Here is a 21,584-nt window from a genome sequence, read left to right on the forward strand (position 1 = left end):
CTAGTCAACTAAATGAATATAACATGGCAAAGATGAATGCACATTTATATAGGCTATTGATTCAATAGATTTATAGCATTTTGAATAAAAACTTGTCATGGATTTATTGCATTTTGTGGAAAAAATAATCCGTTTTTATAATAAATCTTTGAAAATCAACTTATGGATTTGAATTTTTTATGTTTTTATAACCTAAAGATGCTGTGTGAAAGTTTGTAACAGAAAATAGTTGTTTTCATCTTGTCACTTTCTTGTCACTTTTTTTCAACACACAAAAACACGAGAACATTAACTAACGTGTCTTTACACTGGCTACCAGTTAAATATCGTATACAATTTAAAATATTACTAATCACCTACAAAGCCTTAAATGGCCTAGCACCCTCATATCTTAGAGAATTATTATCAGAATACAATCCATCACGTGCATTGCGGTCACAAAATTCTGGCCTCTTAATTATCCCTAAAATATTAAAAGTGTCTAAAGGTGGCAGATCCTTTTCCTACTTAGCCCCTAAGCTATGGAATGATTTACCAATTGACGTCCGAAAATCAGAGACAGTAGATAACTTTAAATCTAGACTTAAAACTTTTCTCTTTAACAAGGCTTTCAAATAGTTGTTTTAACAATGGTACTTATCTCCTAATAGCTAGCTTGTACAACCTAATAAATAAATAAATTAATGAATAAATTAAAACCTTTTTTTTTTTTTTTTTTCCGTCAACACTTCAAAGCATGGTAAATCTCATTAATACTCTTTAGTAATATGCTGAAACTTTGAATTGGTTTTCGACTGAGTCTTAACTGCCAAATATGGCCGGCTGGCAATTTTGGCCTTTTCCCATGACCTTAAAATAGTATGTCATACAGAACCGTTTGCCACTGTACGTTAGCATTAACGACGGCAGTGGGGCCTCTGGCCTTAGTCAAACGAGTTCTGTTTCCGTTTCTAAAATCATTAACTATATGTAATACACTTAACCAGCAATAGTTAGCCTGTCCGGAACCGAGCTGACTAAAACCACATTACTGTGTGACACTTGTTTTCTATGTGAACGGCCCCTACGCTAATAAGATTTTGTGTCTCTCTCCCTGTCTCGTCCTTGATCCCGAGGACGAGACAAACAGATCCAGTTCCGGTACATGTGAAAGTCGGCACACAACTGATCTACTAGCTGTTCTTCAACGTGATGTCCAGCTGATGCCTGACCAAAGACCACCGGCAGAACCCGCTTAATCTCCGCTTAATCTCCGCTCAATCTCCTTCCGTTTCAATGTGTATATATATATATATACCTCCCAAGGGTTTTTTCCTCCTATGACTTTTTTTCCGTCCCCGGCTAAAATTCCGGGTTTTTTTCTCCTAGGGGGTTTTTTCAACCCGGGGAGGCAGCCTTTTTGGGCTTAACTTCTATACGTTACATTAGTAATACGTTTGTTTATAATGTTGATTTATAGCCGTAGCAAATTTAACTGCTTGTGCTATCATTTATTATGTTGTGCTATCTGTCGATTTTCTGTGCTTTTCACTGCATCTATTATGTAAAGCTGCTTTGATACAATTACCAAATTGTGAAAAGCGCTATATAAATAAAATTGAATTGAATTGAATTGAATTATAGAAAACACGTTTTTACCAAAATTTGTCAAAATGGATTTATTGCGTTTTGGAACCAAACTCTTCATATGTAGCATGAGTTTTTCACAGCTGAAAGTTACAAATCATCTTTCTTCAATCAGTGATGTGCAGAACCTAAACCTATTGTTTTGCACTTTTTTAGTGGTAGAGGCAGAGGATGGCGAGGCAACGCCAGCAAAAACACACGCTCTGAGGTCTTAAGCCCATGGTCTTTACACATCCAAGCAGGCCCCACACCTGCTTCCAGTACAATGCATTATCTGCAAACATGAGAAGTATAAGGTTCAGAAAAACAGCAGGAAAGGGGTTAAAATAAAATTAACAGTATAAAACAAGGTATCACAGGGCTCCAGACTAACTTTTTTCACTTGGAGCACAGTGGCCCCCAACTGAAAATTTTAGGGGCGCAACCAGAAAATTTAGGGGCACACACTGTAAATCAACATGCTATCCAAATATTCACATTTCTACAAATGTCCACTGTATTACTAATAAATACTTTAATGATAGATGCAGAAAGTACAATGTGCTGTTTTCAAATTCAGTGTCACATCACAAAAAAAGGTCAAATTTACTGGTTGCACATGTGCAACTGGATGTAAAATTCAGTGGCACACTCTCAAATTTTGGTGGCAAAATGCCCCCATTTGGTGGCAGTCTGGAGCCCTGTATCACTTCACCTGCCCTTACGAAAATTTGCCATTGTTTTTCTACAGTTAAAATGGTTACTGTAGTAAAACCATGGTAACCACAAAATAACTATTGTTTTGAAAACTATGGTTTTCAAAAACCATAGTTAAATCGTGGTTAGTGTAGTAAAACCATAGTTTTGCTGATAGTAATCAATACAACAAAAAAACTTGGTTACTACACTTTTACCACAATAAAACCATGATTATTTTCGTAAGGGTGCCATCGAGATTATACCCGGTACCTCAACACACAAAAACACGAGAACATTAACTAACATATATGCAAATGGCTACAAACACTTCTGCAAAACAGTAAATTTTCAAGCGGAGTGGGCGCAAACTTTATGAAATATTACCAGAACAACCAGCTGGGACGTGTCTCTCTTAAACGGAGATGGAAGAAAAATGAAGACGACCATATACATATTTTGTGTATGACCTATTAGTATATATTCACCGATCGGCGGTAAAGGTTAATCTTACGTAACATCGTTGTGGTACGGAACCAGGGTACTGAACTGTTAGTCTAACGTTACGCCTACGCAAAATGACACTAACGAGACGCATACATATGTTTGAACAGGTACAAAACAAACATTTTATATAGATATAAATTAAATAAAATGAATACTTACAATCACACAAAGAATGTCCTTGGCGATGGTCAATGTGCTTCCGCTGCAGCTTGTGTCTGAATCCGTGTAACAGCTGTTCTACTAACCTACATCTGATTGGTTAATAATAATCCTATGTCAGTATCTTGCCGCTCTATTGGTTCGACTGATATAGTAGGCAACCGCGTTTGCCTGCATATTTACCGGGAAATTGTATTATTTCATGGGAAAATGTGCAATAAATGCGAGTGGCAACACGTTTCATATCGTTGAGAATAAAACAATCGTCCAAACTTTACAAATTCAGGTTCTCCCTCCATGGGGATCATTCATTTCAAAAAGTAAAGCAGATACGGACCATCGGCCCACCGTCTATATGTATTGCCTTTTCTTGCAGTGCACGAACGCGCAGTGATCTCAGATAATTCAATCCTGCCATACTAATCATCAACAGCAGTGGTGTTCAAAGAACCAAATAAGTGAGATCATAATTAGTGAGATCTAAACATCTCAGATGTCTCATTTGATCTCGGATGTATTAAGCGACGTACGAAGAACGGGCCCCTGATGTGCATTCAGTGGTTGCGATTTTATAAAGTTTATTGCCCTAACAGCGTCATTCAACAGAATTAAGTTCCGGGCTCATCTTCTTTGATGCCAGAGATTCTCGGTGTATAACACAGTGTGTCCACAGGATGTCAGGATTCTTCTGCCTTACGTGTGCGATCAGGCCTTTGATATGACCTGTCATTGCCGCTGCTGCGTCAGTACACATACTGTTACAGGATTTCCAGCTGATTTCATGTTCTGAGAAAAATGAATCAACAATGTTGAAAATATCCTGTCCAGTTGTTCTCCCCTCCAGTGTTTTGCAAAAAAGTATGTGTTCGCGAATGTCGCTGATATCCACGTATCTCGCAAAAGCAACCAATTGTGCCTGTCCACTGACATCAACCTATTCATCCAATTGAAGTAAAATGATTCACCAGTCCTGAGTTTATCCACCAATTGCTCAACTATATCAGTCCCCATCTTGTCAATTCTACGTGAAACGGTGTCATTTGACAGCGGTACAGTTTTTATCTTGTCTGCTGCTGTTTTATCCAGGATGGTCTCAGCGAGCACAGATGCCGCAGAAACAATTAATTCCTCAGCCAGGGTAAATGGCTTTTTAGCTTTCGCCAAAAGTAAAGACACAGCATACGATGCTTCGAGTGCTTTTGCTGATGCACTTGTAGTTTTTTTCATCTTCTCTTGGCATGATGTAAATTCATTAAATTTTCTTTTAAAAAACTCCAGTGAGTTCCCGACCTGACCTGGGTGTTTAGTCCGGAGATGCCGTTGAAGATAAGCTGGCTTCATTGCGCTGTTAGCTAACAGCTCACCGCATAAAAAACACAGTGCTGAGGGAGGGTTATGTGAAGTAGATGTAAATCCCATCCCTATGTATTCTTCGCGAAACTGGGGGTATTTTTGAGGCTCTGTTTTTTTCTTTCTTTTTAGCATGTTCATCTGTTGGAGGAGCTTGTCCTCTTTTAAGAAGCCACCTTTCCATTTTATCGCAACCTCTCCGAGTCCTTACTTACAATATTTTGCGCGCAGACACCGCTCATGATTCTGGATCTGTGTTTCATTGTAATATGTTTTAAAGTTGTTAATTTATTTTTAACCCATCTTTTAGTAGTGATTTCAACTAAAAATAATATTATCATGATTTAATGATTTCCATGATTTACTACTTAGGTTTCTACTTTGTCTCACGTACCCCCTGCAGTACCCCCAAGTACCCCTAGGGGTACGCCTACCCCCATATGAGAACCACTGCCGTACAGCACTGGTAGAAGCACTTCATTTTCATCTTTTAACAAATATCTTTATTTTCTTTTATTATGATATTATTAGCAGAGGCGCGCATCCGTCTCATGCTTTGTGATCACGTGATTATTCAAACCGGGAGATTCGCGTTCTGGATTTACCGATTGTCGATTCTGAGGTAAGTTTCCTTAAATTCGTGGTTACTTTATTGAAATTAGTTCACATGGATGTTAATTCAGTTGTCAGTATATGTCGATACAACTAATAAATGATCAATTTAAATGTTTATCGTTTGTTAGTAATGTTAGCTCGAGCACTGACAGCTTGACTGAGCGCGTCGCGCAGGTGTGAGCTAATCAGTTAATGTAAATCTTTTATTTGTCTTAATATCTTCTATATAATTGTGTTATGCTTGTTTTTAAATGTATTTTAAATTGTTTAGTTAATTATAATGCAAGTTTACTCCAAGTATTGTAATGTGGGCTTTTCAGCTTACGCCTGATTGAGCTCGTAGCACAGCTGTGAGCTAACAGTTATCGTTAGTGGAGATCTTTTTTTTCTTTATATCTTTTTTAAAAACGTGTTGTGCTTTTTCTTAAATGCGTTATATATATTTTTAGTTTACTCCAAGTATTGCAATGTATGTGTGCTTTGTTCAGCTCCCACCTATCAAAATTACATTAACATTTTAAAGTAGACGAGTTAAAAGCCATTCTGAATAAATAACTGTTGTATATTTATTGTTACTTCTTTTAGATCCTTTTCTTGTTGTGTCTTGATGTTTTCTATTGGCTAGAGTAAGCATTACTTTGTTCATATTTTCACAGCCACCAGAGTCAGACTCAAGTCAAGTGCTCAAAAGGGAAATAGCATCTTGGTCTCTTCAATGCAATGATAAATAAAATAGGTATAAACTAATGAAATAGTCAGATCTCACTTTGACTTTATGTACAGTTTGCTTGAGGTCAGAACACATCTCATTCATACAAATCAAACAGAGACACTGGCTATATGTCTGCTTTCTGTTTTATAGCAATAAAAGCATAGAGATATATATAAAGCAAAGACAACTATAAGATAATCCTTTAGGAGCCAGTAAAACATCTACAGTTACAGCAGTAAACTGTCATGATTCTGCCATCTTGTCCTTTGTTTAATCTAGTCTTGTGGCAGGATCATGACAGACCCATGTTTTGTGTGGGATCACGTGGTCTTAGTATTGGTTTTACTAGACCACGTGTTCCCAGTGTCTCATCACTTTTTACCTGCTCCCTTGCTTGTTATTAATTTTACCTGTTCCTTTCATTAGGTCTCCCTATTTATAGTCCTTGTGTTTGGTGTTTCTTCACTGGTTCGTTTTGTCCTGTTAACTGTGAGTACATGTGAGAATATTTAGTATTACCAAGTCTAGTTTCTTGTATGTTATTTGTAGTCAAGTTTAGTTGTTATTTAGTCCTGTGTTTTACCTGTCTCCAGTTTATTGTTTGCCCCATTGTGGGTTTTTGTTTTCGTTTTTGTTAATAAAAGTTTTATTGTTTTATCTATGTCTGCGTTTGGGTTCATCTCCGTTGAATTCCTGACATAAACATACTTGTGATGCGGTAAGAAAAACTAGTACAGTGTAGATATAAATTGTGGTATCTTAAGCACTTCTCTTATTATTGCTTCTGTCTTGTTCTTAATTTTTTTGTAGTGCATTCCACAGAACGTGCAGGTTTAAATATGGAGACTAAAAGTACAAATTGAGCTTTTACTCATAAGCTTGCAGCAGTATATTCATGTCACATACAACTGGTGCTAAACCACATCTTACCACCATTTCCTAATGTATGTGCCATAAACTGGTGTCGCAAATATTCAGTACTGACGTGAATATTACATCTCCATTCTTTTAAAAGAAATAACAGACACTTTTAATTAAAGTGGTATGATTGCTTAAATCACTGAAACATCTTGGATGAACAGAAGTTACGGCATTCACGGAATTTCTCAAACATATCCTAGCAGTATATATGCAACAATATTTAAAACATAATGTCTATTCATAGACAGCCCATAACAGATTTTGGATTCCATTTCTCTCATAGAGGTAGCGATCAACTTACACCCCAGGGGCCGGTTGCACTAGCTAGACATAAAAAGTTGGGTGTAAGCACTACGTCAGGCTTAACTACATACGGCTTTTTATAAAAAAATTAATGTCCGTTGCAGCATCTAATGCTGCGTTCCAGGCAACCTGTAACCCGTAACTCACGACTTCAAAACCACGACTCACGACTCTGAACTGGGAGTACATCGATCTAGTACGAGTTCACGGGTGGGAAGTCACGGGTTTGACTGCCGTTCCAGTGCACTTTCACCGGGAGAAGGTTGTAAAAACACGAGTTACAGGCTGCCTGGAACGCATAGGGTCGTGAGTCGTGGTTTTGAAGTCGTAACTCACAGGTTTAAAAACCTGCCTAGAACGCAGCATTATACTACGACCAAGCTCAGCTACGCTCTTCTTCTAGATGCATGTGTAATGTGCAGACACATCAAATGTGCACGTTAACTAAACAAAAGCCTTTCTCGTTTGCACAAAAGGTAATAATTTGGTGATTAATTCTAACAATTCTGAATAAAAACAAAATAAAATGAAGCTTTTAATAAGATTAATAGTCTGCCTTTGTAAATATTAAGTATTATATGATATATAAGAATTTATTGGTGCTGTCTCTCACTCTGCATGCATGAAAGCCCACTGCTCGCCTGTGCATTACATGCACCAATGTCTCCTCAATTTAATTATTTCTATTTTGCCATAGAAACAATTCAAGACTTTATACTTACGCCTATCTTTGACTAGACGTAAGATTTAGTTTCTAAAGCCCGGAATACACTGCACGATTTTTGTCCTCTTATAAGATCATTACCTTATCACACTGTGCGACATGTATCGTTTAAACTCGGGTACGAGAGGCGTGTAGACTGTACGATGATTACACGGAAGCTTCGGCGGCTGCGTCACACGTTGCGCAACGTCATCAGCATGCGCTCGTGGTAAACAAATACCGGCGCGCAGGTCATAGCAGCAAACACACTGTGCGGTGATCATGCCGAATTTCTGACACTGCCAGAAAACTATCGTAGGCTATCCCGGCCTTAACGTATGCTGTGCCTATGTGGTGCAACAGGTGTAAATTCTACATAGAACATAATGCGTATTTTAAATTCAGATTAGTTTAGCAACCGGCCCAAGATAATTTACAAATCAAGAATTACTCTTGGTCGCATTGCATGACCTGGTCTGGTATTTTATAGGCTGGATCTCATTGCCTTTGAATGCTGTGCTGGTACTTCAGCATGTACCTGAGGCATTGGTGAGGTATTGGTGTTCTGCTCTTCCACCCTTATAGCCGCAGATGTTTGTACATCTTCCGTGGGCTCTTCATTTGTGCTAAGGACATGGCGATAGTTTCTGCACTACACTTGACCCTCTGAACTGCAAACATGATGGGATTTTTGTGTATTGGCATGGTGAACAACAACAGCTGGTTTCCAAAGGCCATGCTATTGTATGCGAATGAGCTGCAGTGTGTAGTTGTGACGGTGGACAAGCTGAGCGATAATAATACTTTTTCTGATGCTGCTGTTGCTTTACTCCATTGTAGCATGCCTCTGTGAAACTGACAATCTCTGGTAGGAGCTGCTGGTTTGTGGTTGGCAGTATGGATCAGGTTCTGCGACTCATGATGAGCTGGGCTGGAGACATGAAGAGGTTGTCAACAGGTGTGTTCCTATACTCAATCAAACTGAGATAGGGAACAGTCATGAGGGCCAATGTGTGTGAAACTTAATGTTTTTGCTAAGTCTTTAAACTCTTTGTGTTGATTTTGTGGACCTTTTAATTTCACTGGTATGCCATGTCTCGCGAAAGCGACTAAGCTTGCTGATAAAAGTGGCAGCCGTTGTAGTGTTGAGTTTGTCTAATAGGAAGAAATGGTTATAGTAATCTACAGTTACCATGTATTCTTCATTGTTCCAGGTGAAGAGGTCTGAAGCTAATACCTGCCATGGTCTGATTGGTATTTCATGAGGAATCATGGGTTCCTTGGTATTTGAATTATGTTGCACCAGGCAAGTACTGCCTCTTTCGATCATGTGTTCTATCTGCTTACACATTCCTAGCCAGAATAACATTTCGTGCTCTTAGCTTAGGCTTCTCTGCGTGTGCGCATATCTTTTCTGTGTGAGGTCAGATATGACTATTTTCTCATCTTCACTGGTCAATGAAAGTTTGTCTTAGAAGTCAATAATGTATGTTGGAAATTGTCTCCTCTTTGCAGGCCATCCATCAAAGATCATCTATCTGAGCTGCTGAAAACTGCCTCGGTACGGATCTGTTGCAGCTTTGTCACTGACTGGTAAGTTTTTATAATTAAGTGAATCTACATGTCCATGTCTTTGCTGAGATTGTCATGTTTTGTTGCTATGGACTTTCTGGAGAGGGTGTCTGCCACACAAATCTCCTTTCCTGTTCCGTGTTTGATGTCATATTTCTAGGGCTGTAGAATCATTCTTTTAAGCTGTGGAGGAGCAGCATGTAGTAGGGCCCTATGAAATCCATTTAATTTTTGTCCCAAATTCAGTTTTATTATTCTCAAAAATTTTCTGGATTCTGGTTTTAATAGTTAGGGTTAGGTAATCAAAAAGCATACTTTATCAACTGAAAACATTAAACTAATACAATTTAACAATTTAAGTTTTTTTGAAAAATTACATATCGGATGATGTATTTTGTCTGTCACAGTAACCGCAATGAACTACAACCATCCTACTGATAAGCAACCAAATGTTTCGTTTTTTTAATCCTCACTATACTCATCTTGTTTTACTTTTCAGGCATATGTATTAAATGTAAATATATTAGTTATGACGTTGTCAGTAAATAATCTATTATATAACATTAGCAATAAATGCAAATAAAACACTGCACGGTCCTTACCCCACAGCTCGTGGATTTGCGCACATCGCTCTCATCAGCGCCATCACAAGCCCCTACTGGCAGGCCTCTTGAGCTGTTTTAAATAATTGTGAGAGTAAGGGGCTAATCACACCAAATGCGCTTTAAACGCTTGGAAACACAAGGCGCGACACACTGCCTTTTTAAAAAAAGAGCAGTGTGACACGGCTTTTCATATTGTTAGCAACCAACGAGTCAGCTGCCTTTTCAATCAAATATTGAAGCGTGATATTATTTTGCTTTTAACTGTCATATTAGCAGAAACTTTAAAAAGAGGGCGCTTGCTCTGACCTTGTTTAAGGGTGAGAGGTGCACAAACATGCAGGAGACAGTGAGCGAGTGGAGTCTGGTTCTTCAAAGCAACTGTAAACTTCCCTCAACCCGCCTCTCCCCCCATTTGATAGGACAATGGAAAGATGCGAATGACGTCGGCTGCTTTCCGCTCTCAGCGCTCCTTCAAAAGCGTGTGCGTATATACAGCATGCAAACCCTCCTTTCCCATAGAATATCATTCAAAAAAGGCGCCTGCAACTGCTATAAATGGGTTTGATGTGATTGGCCCCTAAAGCCCTATTCGGACGGGATTAGTATTACAGGGGGACCTCTGAGAAAATCGTGTTTCTCAGAGGTCCACTGTGTTTTTCATCCCGTCCGAATCGGCCATGTCTGTTTTTCTCTGACGACCTCCGTAAGAATTCCAGAGCAATTTACCTACTATTCTTTGCCGAACTCAGATGTCCTCTGAGAAATTTAATCCCATCTGAATGCAAATGTCTGTGTTTGCCCGCAATATCTTTTGAAAACGCGGTTCTTGTCGTGTTTTGGCCAACGTGATCTGCCGTAAGTAGGGGTGTGATGAGACACTTAATCCACGAGACGAGACGAGACACGAGATTGGGTTCACGAGAACGAGACAAGACGATATTTTTACACTTTTTAAGAAACCCTCGATGATAAAATAAATGAAAAAGAAACTGAAATCATGTTATTTTTAAATGTTTTAACTAATCAAGGACTGCCCCTAACAATTATTTTACTAACTGATAATGAAGTAATTTGTTATTTTTGGGTAATAAAAATAGACCCAAGTGAGCAGTAGCCTTTAAAATTACATAATAACGAAGATGCAATAATAATTGGTTCAAATAAAGTATTAAAACCAAGTTACATTAAACAACATTACGTTAACAAACACATTACATTTGTGGTCTATAAATAAAAAGCATTATGTATATATTATAACAAATGCCTGCAGGGGGAGATAGTTGACTCGTCTCGCGGATGCCATCTTCACTTTCACTTTAGACGGAGAGAAACGCTTATTTTTTAGCCAAACAATGTTTAAATCCATTTGAATATTTAATATACGTCCATTTCTTTACAATAGAAATGAACATGCAGACATTAAATCATGTAAACTCTGTGATGGTTTAATCTGTTGAGACTTCACATCTGACACTGATCAACAGACAAACACAACACGTCTCAGACTTCATACGAGCTCCCAAACGAACATTATTGGAAACCCAAACAAAAAAGCAAATGCAGTAAAAGAGAGAATATAATGCATGCACTGTAAGAGGCTAATTACACCAACCACGCTTTAAACGCTTGGAAACGCAAGGCGCGACGCACTGCCTTTTTAAAAAAAGAGCAGTGCAAGTCGACACGGCTTTTAATATTGCTAGGCAACCACCTAGTCAGCTTTCTTGTCAATCAAATATTGAAGCGTGCGCTCTTTTGCTGTTAAATGTCATATTAGCAGAAACTTTAAAAAGATCACGCTTGCTCTGACCTTGTTTGAGGGTGAGAGGTGCACAAACACACAGGAGAGAGTGAGCAAGTGGAGTCCGGTTCTTCAAAGCAACTGTAAACTTCCCTCACCACAACGTAAGGCCCGCATCTCCCCTCATTCGAGTGGACAATGGAAAGACGCGAATGACGTTGGGCGCTTCTCCTCAGCGTTCCTTCAAAGGCGCGTGCTGCGGCCGCCGGCAAAAACCGCAAGGCGCTCAGCGCGCAAAAGCTCCATGCCCATAGAATATCATTTAAAAAAGGCGCCTGCAACTGCCATAAACGCTTTTGGTGTAACTGGCCCCAGAGGTCGCATATGCAGGCTGCATACGTCATTAAGGTTTATTTCAGATCATTAACTGAGCATTACATTCGCAAGTCCTGAGCATATTACAACAATTTGCGATTAACTAAATTATTGGTAAACTTTATAATTGTTAGTAGTCTCTAAAAAGACAGTCTTTATGAAGTAAATGCAGTTTAAAAATGCGACCTCCGAAGGATGCAGTCTTTTATTTGAGAAACGTCCAGAATTTCACCTACACAAGAAATATCGCAAAACACACTTAATCTCGCGATACATATTTAATCTCGCAAGATCTCGTCGCACGAGATCTCGTCACACCCCTAGCCGTAAGGTCTTACTAATGCGCATATATTGTATTTCCTGAGTCCCATTCATTCAGATATGAATGTTTTTTTGCATTCGGCAAAATAAAATAATTAAATCAAGACGAGCTGAATATCAAACACTGTTAAGACTGGCCACTGTAATATCATTAACGTTATAAGAAACTCTGTTCAAAGTTGTTCAGCTCCGGAATGGTAATGTTAATTAATAAAGATAATACATTTTTATGAATCATTATTTCTTCATTTTTTTGTGTTTATTATAAGCAAACAGTTATATAAAACACGTAGGCTAACGTTACTTTAGTAGGATTTGTATATTTTATTTTGATTTGTTAAAATTAAATTAATAAATTACATGTTCTGTCATAATTTTACATTTAAAGCAAAATATTAAACATTACAATCACGCGTATCCAGAGTACGTGCTACTGCAACGCCCAAATGCATGAAACAGACACTCCCATCTCTGGAATAGCCTGGATCATTTTAATCCCGTCCGAATCGGTACATAAAATCACAGACGTCCTGGGGGACAAGTTGAAACTCAAACGTCGTTTGGAAAACTAATCCCGTCCGAATAGTGCTTAAGAATGATTCTTAGCTTTAAGAAATTTGACAACTTGCTTTTATACTTAAGTTTGAAAGTAGGAGTATATTTCATGAATTCTTAGTACTTAAGACAAAAATGGCACTTTCAGAAGCTTGATAAATATGGGAACAGTAGTCCAACTTGAAACTAACTTTAGTTTTTTCCTTTCCTATCAGTATTTCTGCAAATACCTGTTCCGTGTCACATGGCTTATGCAAGACTGAATCCATGAAGGTGAGTCGTTATCATCATGAGAAACGTCTCACTGCACGCACATTTCTTTTATAACACTTTGGTGAAGTGATTGTGTTTTTGGTGCTGTTTAATAACCTGATAAGGAACACTGTGCCGTGCACGGTACACCCCCTCCCTTGCATGTGAGGCTGCATAAACGTCATTGTAACTTTGAAGCATTAAATCTTCAAAATATACGGTCATGCGGCACATTGTTGAAAAGCTTAGACTTTCGGGATTCCATTAAGCGCACACACAAAGCATAATATGATTTTTAGCAGTCATAAAACTGTACTCTAGTTGTAAGTTACCTGAACCGGGCGACGCCGATTTAGGGTATTTACTTGCCTTCAAAATCTTCCCTTTATCCGCTTCGGTGAAATTGTCCAAAACAAATTGTTCATAAATCCCCAAAAATCCAAGAAAATTGAATATCCAAGCCTTTTAATCCAAAACGATTTGTTCATCTCACAATCTTGACGTTTCTGACCGAATTACGATATAAATGTTGTATACAATTGGTTTACTAACGAACATTCGTTCGAATCTCACTTTTCATTTACAAATTATAATGAATATATTCGGATGTCACGTTTATTGTGCAACGTCTGAGGAACAAATACGCCCCCATGTGGAATTTCAGCCGTTCCATAAGGGGCTACACTTGGTATTAAGGTTGTTGTTTTTTCGACCGAATCATAAGTGGATGAGAGGGACACATTCTGTTTACACCTGGTGTTTAAATCCGTCAGTTTTGTCCACTTTTAACCTCTTCTGTACTGAATACTTTTAGGGTATGGTCTGTGGAGACTGTGGGCGATTCCTTCTGCTGTCATTTAAACATGAGCAGGAGTAATGACGGGATTTAAATGGACACAACTAGTATTAGGTCCGCTGCTTGTAAGTAAACATGCTGCACAGTGTTTTGTACATTTATATGTAAAAGCTTTCTTTGATATTTCTTTGATATTCTCTTGTGGCTGTTGGAACACATTCTACCACATGCGCGCTTACACTACAAAAGCAATCCGATCAAGTGTTTTCAATTACCTCTGAATGTGGTCAAAAGTGGACGAGCTCAAGATGTTTTGAACATCATTTACACCTGTATTTAGCATCGTCCACTTGTGATCCGATCGACGAAAACACATCTTAATAGCAAGTGTAAACAACCCCTTTTTTACTTGCTCTTCCAAACTTTAAAATGGTAGAACACAACAATCAGGGAACAACCTCCGACTTTAAACTAGGGATGCACCGGTAGGATTTTTTGGGCCGATGCCGATACCGATTTAAACAGACAACTGCTGGCCGATGCCGATACCGATATTAAACACTTGTATACAATACTATACAGTTGGTCTATTAGCTAGTTTATTTCTGCATCAAATTATTTTTACTGAACATGGATTGGATCTAATTAACATTCAACTGACCAACATAATAAGAGAGGCACAAATTAAGCTAAAACAAATATAAGACGACAACATGACAACCTTCAAAGGTGGTTTTTGCTATTCAGCATTTCTTTTATTAACAACATTAACTCCTTTTTTACATATAATTGATTGCTTTAATAAACATAAATAATGCCAGTGCTATTGCAACTTCAAAAAAGTTGGACTTCTTTTCCCCCACTAAAGTGCAGTCTGTTTCTTTTATTGTCCAAGACATTTGAGCCAGCTCAACAAAGGTTTTCTGTCAGTACTTAAGTATAGTGCACACCAGAACATTAAATAATTTTAATCGAACAACAGACATGCAACCCATTGCCTCTATGTGGTTAATTAAAAAACAATCGGTATCGGCCTTTCTCGTGCTATTACCGATATGCCGATGGTTTCAAATTCATCAAATATCGGCCGATAAATATCGGCGGCCGATACATCGGTGCATCACTACTTTAAACCCTAATAAAGTGCATTCATCCTTCAGAGGTAATCCATATTCAAATATTGCCACTCATTGCGCATTGAATCGTGTGAGTCCAAGACATAGTTACCGGAAACTAGTTATTATAGTTTATAAAGTTTAAAACATTATCTTTTCTTACTATATAGCATCGATTACGCACAGAAGACCTTTATTAACGCCCGTGGAGTGGTGTGGATTACTTCTTTAAAGGCTGTACTTTGGGAAGTCAGAAAAAGTACCCTGATCCATGTTTTTTCCCATATTAAGCTCGGAAAAGCAAGGACATTTCGTCCCCTTGGAATTATAAGGTTCTAACTGACATTTTTTGTCAAAATTGAGTTATTCACATATTCTTATTCTGTGACAACTTATTTACATTATGTGATGTTTTTTTTTAAAGTTGTGTACATTTTGGGATGTTTTATTAAAAAAAAAAGAAAAAAGGTTCTATCTACAAAGTCGAACTCTAACTTGGCTCTACAAGGTTCTATCTGCGTGAGCTAAGCAGCACTTCGAATGCACAGAAGAGGACCTATTAGGATCAACTTTATTGGGTGGTTTATCAGACAGGGATTAGTTTAAGCCAGAACTAGACCTTAGTTTCACTGGGAATTATAACTAGTTTTAACAAACATGCCTTACTAAAAACATTACTTGTGTGCATTTTGAGGCAAAAACAAGGGCACTGATGTACAGTATTTAAAGATATGCCAGCAAGTTGTTTTCAGTTTTGACAGCTCTTACATTTACTTTAATCTAGGACTAGTTTAATCTCTGTCCGGGAAACCGCCATTATATGTTGTGTCCTACCCAGTCTCATCTAGATGCGTATAAATAGCACGAAGTGTAAAAATCGTGCAATACATTCGCCAAATTCCACTTTGGCGTGCATTTGATACGCCAGTCCTTCCCATTCACTTAAACGGTACATCTTTTTTTGTCGTTTTATTTATAGTTTTTTCCTGTTTTTCCAGTTTTTTTAAACCATTTTCGCTTGGGTTTAGGGTTAGATTTTAGATTTGCTTAATGAGGTTATTTAATATAGACCTTTGCGCACGTGATACACGTCTGGATCCGAACCTTACTTCCGGTTTCATTTTTTTAATGGTCTGACTAGTTGCTAAATTGATTTCTTGAACAAATGCCTCGTCGAAAATAACAAATGTTTTGGTTTCCTAGGTAATCTTTGTGTTTTTTTGCTTGTTATATAAATAAACTACGTTTAAAGAACTTTGTTGTTATTTATTCTTAGCGGAGTTTACCGGAAGTTCATGCGGACCGCTACAGCCGTTTGTTTATGTTGTTACTGCTGAAACGGTCTATACAGGTTTCTCCATGTTTTTGTCCATATTTAAGCCATGGTCGCTTGGAGTTGGGGTTAGAGTTGGGTTTTGGGTTAGGATGTCATTTTTATATAACAAAAAGTTGTTCTAACCCTAAACCCAAGCGAAAATGGTAAAAGAAAGCAACAAAAATTGAGAAACCAACAAATGAAAAGATGCACCGTTTAAGTGAATGGGAAGGACTGGCGTATCATATGCACGCCAAAGTGAAATTTGGCATATGTATTGCATGATTTTTACACTTCATGCTATTTATACCCAACTCCGTGAGACTGGGTTGGTCGTGTCGCCGGCTTTTTCCTTGACGACAGGAAAAATCACAGATACACAATAACTGTGAGGATTATGGCATGCAACGCAAAGTTTTTAAGAAAACTTAAGATCTACAACCCGAATTCCAGGCAAGTTCACCCTACTGTTAAATCCAGCTTAAGCTGGTAAATTGGTTTTAGCTGGTCTTCCAGCTTGGTTTTAGCTGGTATTGCTGTTGTAGCAAGCTGTTCTAGCTGTGTTTTGGTCACTTTTAAGGCTGGTCTAGCTGTGTTTTGGTCACTTTTTAAGTTGTTCTAGCTGGACTTAGCTGGTCATGCTGGAAGACCAGCTGACCCATCACCTTGACCAGCTTTGCTAGGCCGGTTGGACCAGCTTAGACCAGCTTCTGCCACCTTAAACCAGCTAAAACCAGCTACCAGCTTATGCCGGTCTTTGCTGGATTTTTCAGTAGGGGCAGTCTTTTTTTGTTTTGTTTTAGGTCTTGCTGAGGAGATTGTTAGGGCCCTATAAAATCCGTTTTATTTTTTCCCAAATTCCGTTTTCTCTGTTTTAATTTTTGCAAATTCCGTTTATCCTTTTTAATTTTTGGCAATTATAATTTTTAACCTTTACTTTTATTTTAGTCATAAAAAGAGTGTGCCTTTAATGTTAATGATTAACATGTAAATGATTTGGGGGGAAAAACTGGATAACAGGATTACTTAATGACTATAAAAGATGCATTTACACACGCGCGCGCGCACACACACACACACACACACACAACTCAATTCAATGCATTGTTTAGTGTTGTTGCAGGAGGCTACAAGGTGTCAAAGCAGTGGTGCCTTCAGAAGTGCCTTAAACACATCAATCCAGCGGAACGCGGTCCATTTTTTATACACAATCGCTTGAAATGCTTATAACTTTACAAACATACACAGGATAGTGATCTGACTTAGGACAGCATGAGCACGCAGCTCTTTGCACGTGCGAGCGAAAGAGAGACAGAGAGCGGCGCCATGATGCAGATGATTATATTTTAAATGCGAGGGATAGTTAGTTTGCCTCAGCTCGCTTGAAATGCATAAAACTGAACAAATACATGAGGATTTGTGTTCGCACTTCGGACAGATGCGTGAGCGCGTGCACGTGAGAAGAGGTACAGTGAGACAGACGTGGATGAGAGAGTGCATGTATCTTTGCGCTCACCGTGAACAGAGTGTTGACAAAACTTCCAAAATAACAGTTCTCCGGTCACATAAAAGTCATGTGAGACCTGCTCGGAACTAAGTGCTTAGCGTCGAATTTCTTAATTGTTTCGCTGACGAAAGCAGAGTTGTGGAGAGCCGCTTCGCCATGGTTTCAGTGTTTTGGAGGGGGTCTGAAACAACGGGAGGGGGCGTGTCGCCCAGATTTACTTCCCCCGGTCTGCATTTCCCCCAGACATACGTTCGTCTCCCACACAAAAACATAATTGTATTCAAAATATGTAAAATTCCGCAAAATTCCGCGTAATACTAGATTCCGTGTTAATGAGCCAATTCCGCGATTCCGTGATCGCGGAAATTATAGGGCCCTAGATTGTTTTCGTAGTTAGACACCACACTAGCCAACAGTGCTAGCTTAATAGTCCCTGATATTAAGAAACAAGCACTAAGATAAAAAATACAGAAAAAAGTAACTAACCTATCCTACCCAAAATATTGCTTTTACAGTTAGTTATGATAAACATGTGAAAGATCATTAAAGCAGTTACCTCAGTATTAAAATGATTTTAGAATGACATTGTATAACATGCTAAAAAAAAAATTGTCTATTTTTGTAATGAACCCGACATATCCAGCAGAAGAAAAGTAATGCTAGAAACAACAGCAGGAGAATGAGAAAGAGAGCACCAGGCAAAGAAAATATAAAAACATCATCAGAGAATGGGAGAGAAACTGAGGCAGAAGAGGGAAGTAGCAATGTTGTAATGTAAATTCAGACTTTTAGAGATAAAAGTGCTAAAATGATAAAATAAATGTCATAGAAAGGATTAAAATGTTACTTTCTAACACATGTTGAAAAATTGTTACAACATTACTTTTATATTTAATGTTTAAATACTGTTATAGATAGAACCTTATAATTCTAAGCAAAAAGTTTTTTTTTTTTTGATTTAGAAGGTTCTATCTGAATTTGACCCCTTCCAAAAATCCACATTTAGAAATTTAAGAGGATTTTGATATTGTATATTTAGAATACATTTAGGGTCCCTGTTATTTTTATGTTTGAAAGAAACTTCTTCCCCATATAAGTTTTCTTATATGTAAACCAAAAAATTTGAAGCGCAATATCTCAAAACTGTTCAGAACGCAGATAAAACCTTATTATTCCAAGGGGACGATTTACTAAAATAACTCCAAATGTGTTCGTCTGAACATGTGTATCTCGGGTTACTGAGTGTTAGTACATAATGGGGTAATTTTAAAATCTGTCTGAAGTATCGCTTTAAGTATTTAAATGGAGTATAGCAATACATAATTGGGACTTGAAAACAAAGGTAATATAAAATATAAATTCCTTTTAATATTAGTGTACCTAATTGGATTGATCATGCTTTACTTTTTGTTAAGACAACCCCTGTTTTTAATGTTAACATTTAATTTGTTATGTTCTCACTTAGATGCTGTAACCATAAAGCAACCAGGACAACACAGCTGGAGTGACCAAGAGCAGGATGAAGAAAGAATTGGACGAGAAAATATCAACTGGTGCCCATGATGAGACATATTGTTCTTTGACCTGCTTTTTCTGTTTAGTAATAGGTGGAAGAAGAAGAAGAAGCTAAATTTCCTACATTTTCTCGAAAGGGTAGTTAACCCAAATGGGAAAATTCTGACATTTACACGAACAGTTTGGTTACAAACATTTCTCACAATATCTTCCTTCGTGTTTATCAGAACAAAGAAATTTATGCGGGTTTGTAACAACGTGAGAGTCTGTGTATGATGACAGAATTTTTATTTTTGGGTGAACTATCCCTTTAACATGCATTTCTTTTACCCCTGGGTATAAAAATGTTAAACCTTTTTAGTTTGTCTTTTTTTGTTACTGCTACTTTCAACAAGACTAATTATTCAGCCAAGCTTATTTTGTACTTTAAGAAATGAACAGCTTTTATGGGTTTTAAGACCCAGATATGTGCTCACAGTTTGCCCATAGAATGCCCAGTGGTCCCACAATTTTCCCGCAGTATGCCCACGCTTTGTCCATTGTGCCCACATTTTCCCCACGTATTTGTATTTAAAGGAACAGTATGTAGGATTGTGGCTAAAACTGGTACTCCAATCACACAACTGGTGGCCAATACACAACATGACAACATAAACATCAGTTGAGGGCTGCAACTCCACTTTTTAAATGACAATATCCTGGCCGGACCACTGTTGTCAGTGATATAAGTATTTGAAATGAAAATGATTTCTTAATGTCTATGCTCTGGAATGCAGTGAAGTAACATTTTCCCAATACAAACACCCTAATGAAGCACACATGCTTGGAAAATGTAACTAGTATTGTACACCTCTGCTATCAAGTCCAACTAAATTCAATTTAAAGGGCCATTTCATCGATAGGAACATTAATCTTTGTTGAAAGTGGGTCATATTTGTAGTCGAAATGTAACATAAATGTAGAATGTTGTGTCTATTTGAAAGAGAAAATATAGAACGTGACTTTAGAGCACATTTGTATGAAAAACTACAACTCCCACTATACACCACAATGCACAGCTCTGCAAGCCACTCCCATTAATCGGAACACGGCTCAGACATGCTATTATGTACATAAATGCCACATTAGAAAAAACAAAGAAAATAGCCATCACTGCGTCTGACACACACCAATCATGATTTACTTTTAAATGTGATGTTACATTGTGTTACACACAATAACACTCTGGCTTGGTGTGTAACAAAGTCTTATTCAAACAGTAACGTGGGGTTTCAGATCCGCAGTACAAATGTCTTTCCAAGTACTTATAAAAGCCCTGCTGAAAAAAAACAGCATACCAGCAAGACCAGCATATGTTGTGTTTTGGTGCTGGTTTGCTAAACCAGCATTAGCACCAGCATCCCATGCTGGTCATACCAGCATATGTTGTGTTTTGGTGCTGGTTTGCTGGTGTCCACCAGCTAAACCAGCATAGACCAGCATAATTCCCATGATGGTCCATGCTGGTTCAATGCTGTTTTTTTTCAGCAGGGAGGGTATGCATATTAAAGGTTTATTTAGTTTTACCAATTTTCTTTTTGTCTCTTGTTTACTGTAATTGCATCTGTGTAATATCAGCCTCATTGCTTTCACATAGACATATAAAACACCGCTCAGATATGCTATTATGTACATAAATGCCACGTTAGTATAACAAAGAAAATAGAAACACTCACTTTACAGTCAGACGTCCGTTTTATCCCTGCATCCTGCACACAAACGCGTCCCCTGCACAATATCTCCACAGACGCGCTGCCTCAGCTCTTGGAGCTTGTGCTTGTAAGCCGAAACACGTCTTTGAAATAAGCACGCGCAAAGTGCCCCGAAACAGTCACAAAACAAACGTTTATATCCTTATCTGATGGAGAAATGTTAAACTGAAAGCACACAGCGATAGTCCGTCCAAGCTCATATACTCCGCAGCGCGTTGCTCGTAAGCCGAAACACGTCTGTGAAATAAACATGTCCAAACGCGCGCAAAGTTGCTCTCTTGCCTGGAAACCTTCACCAAACAAACGTCCGTATCCTTATCTGATGCAGAAATCTTAAAAAGAAGGCACACAGCGAGAGTAGAGGGACTATCAGTCCGGGCTTCTCTACGCAGCAGAGGCCGATGGTTGCGGCATCTTCCCCGGGCTCCTCTACTCAGCCGAAGCCCAGGCTCCGGCCTACTCCTCGGGCTTCTGTTCCTCCATTTCCTGAGCTCTTTGCTGTATTGTGGCTCATAAAGGTGCAATGAACAGCGGATAAGAGCATCACGCTGCAAAATCACCCTCTTTCATATAATATTGATTAACTTCCACTG

The 21,584-nt window shown here is 38.3% G+C and overlaps 1 long non-coding RNA gene across 1 annotated transcript; it reads left to right on the forward strand.

Moving 5' to 3' along the window:
- Nucleotides 1–8,896: 8,896 nt before the first annotated feature.
- On the forward strand, nt 8,897–19,995 carry LOC129436727 (uncharacterized). The gene is made up of 3 exons (XR_012365481.1): nt 8,897–9,164; nt 12,956–13,013; nt 19,191–19,995. It is a non-coding gene; the product is annotated as an uncharacterized lncRNA (long non-coding RNA).
- Nucleotides 19,996–21,584: the final 1,589 nt, after the last annotated feature.

The sequence above is a fragment of the Misgurnus anguillicaudatus genome, chromosome 22 (assembly GCF_027580225.2).
Source record: "Misgurnus anguillicaudatus chromosome 22, ASM2758022v2, whole genome shotgun sequence".
Taxonomy (NCBI): Eukaryota; Metazoa; Chordata; class Actinopteri; order Cypriniformes; family Cobitidae; genus Misgurnus; species Misgurnus anguillicaudatus.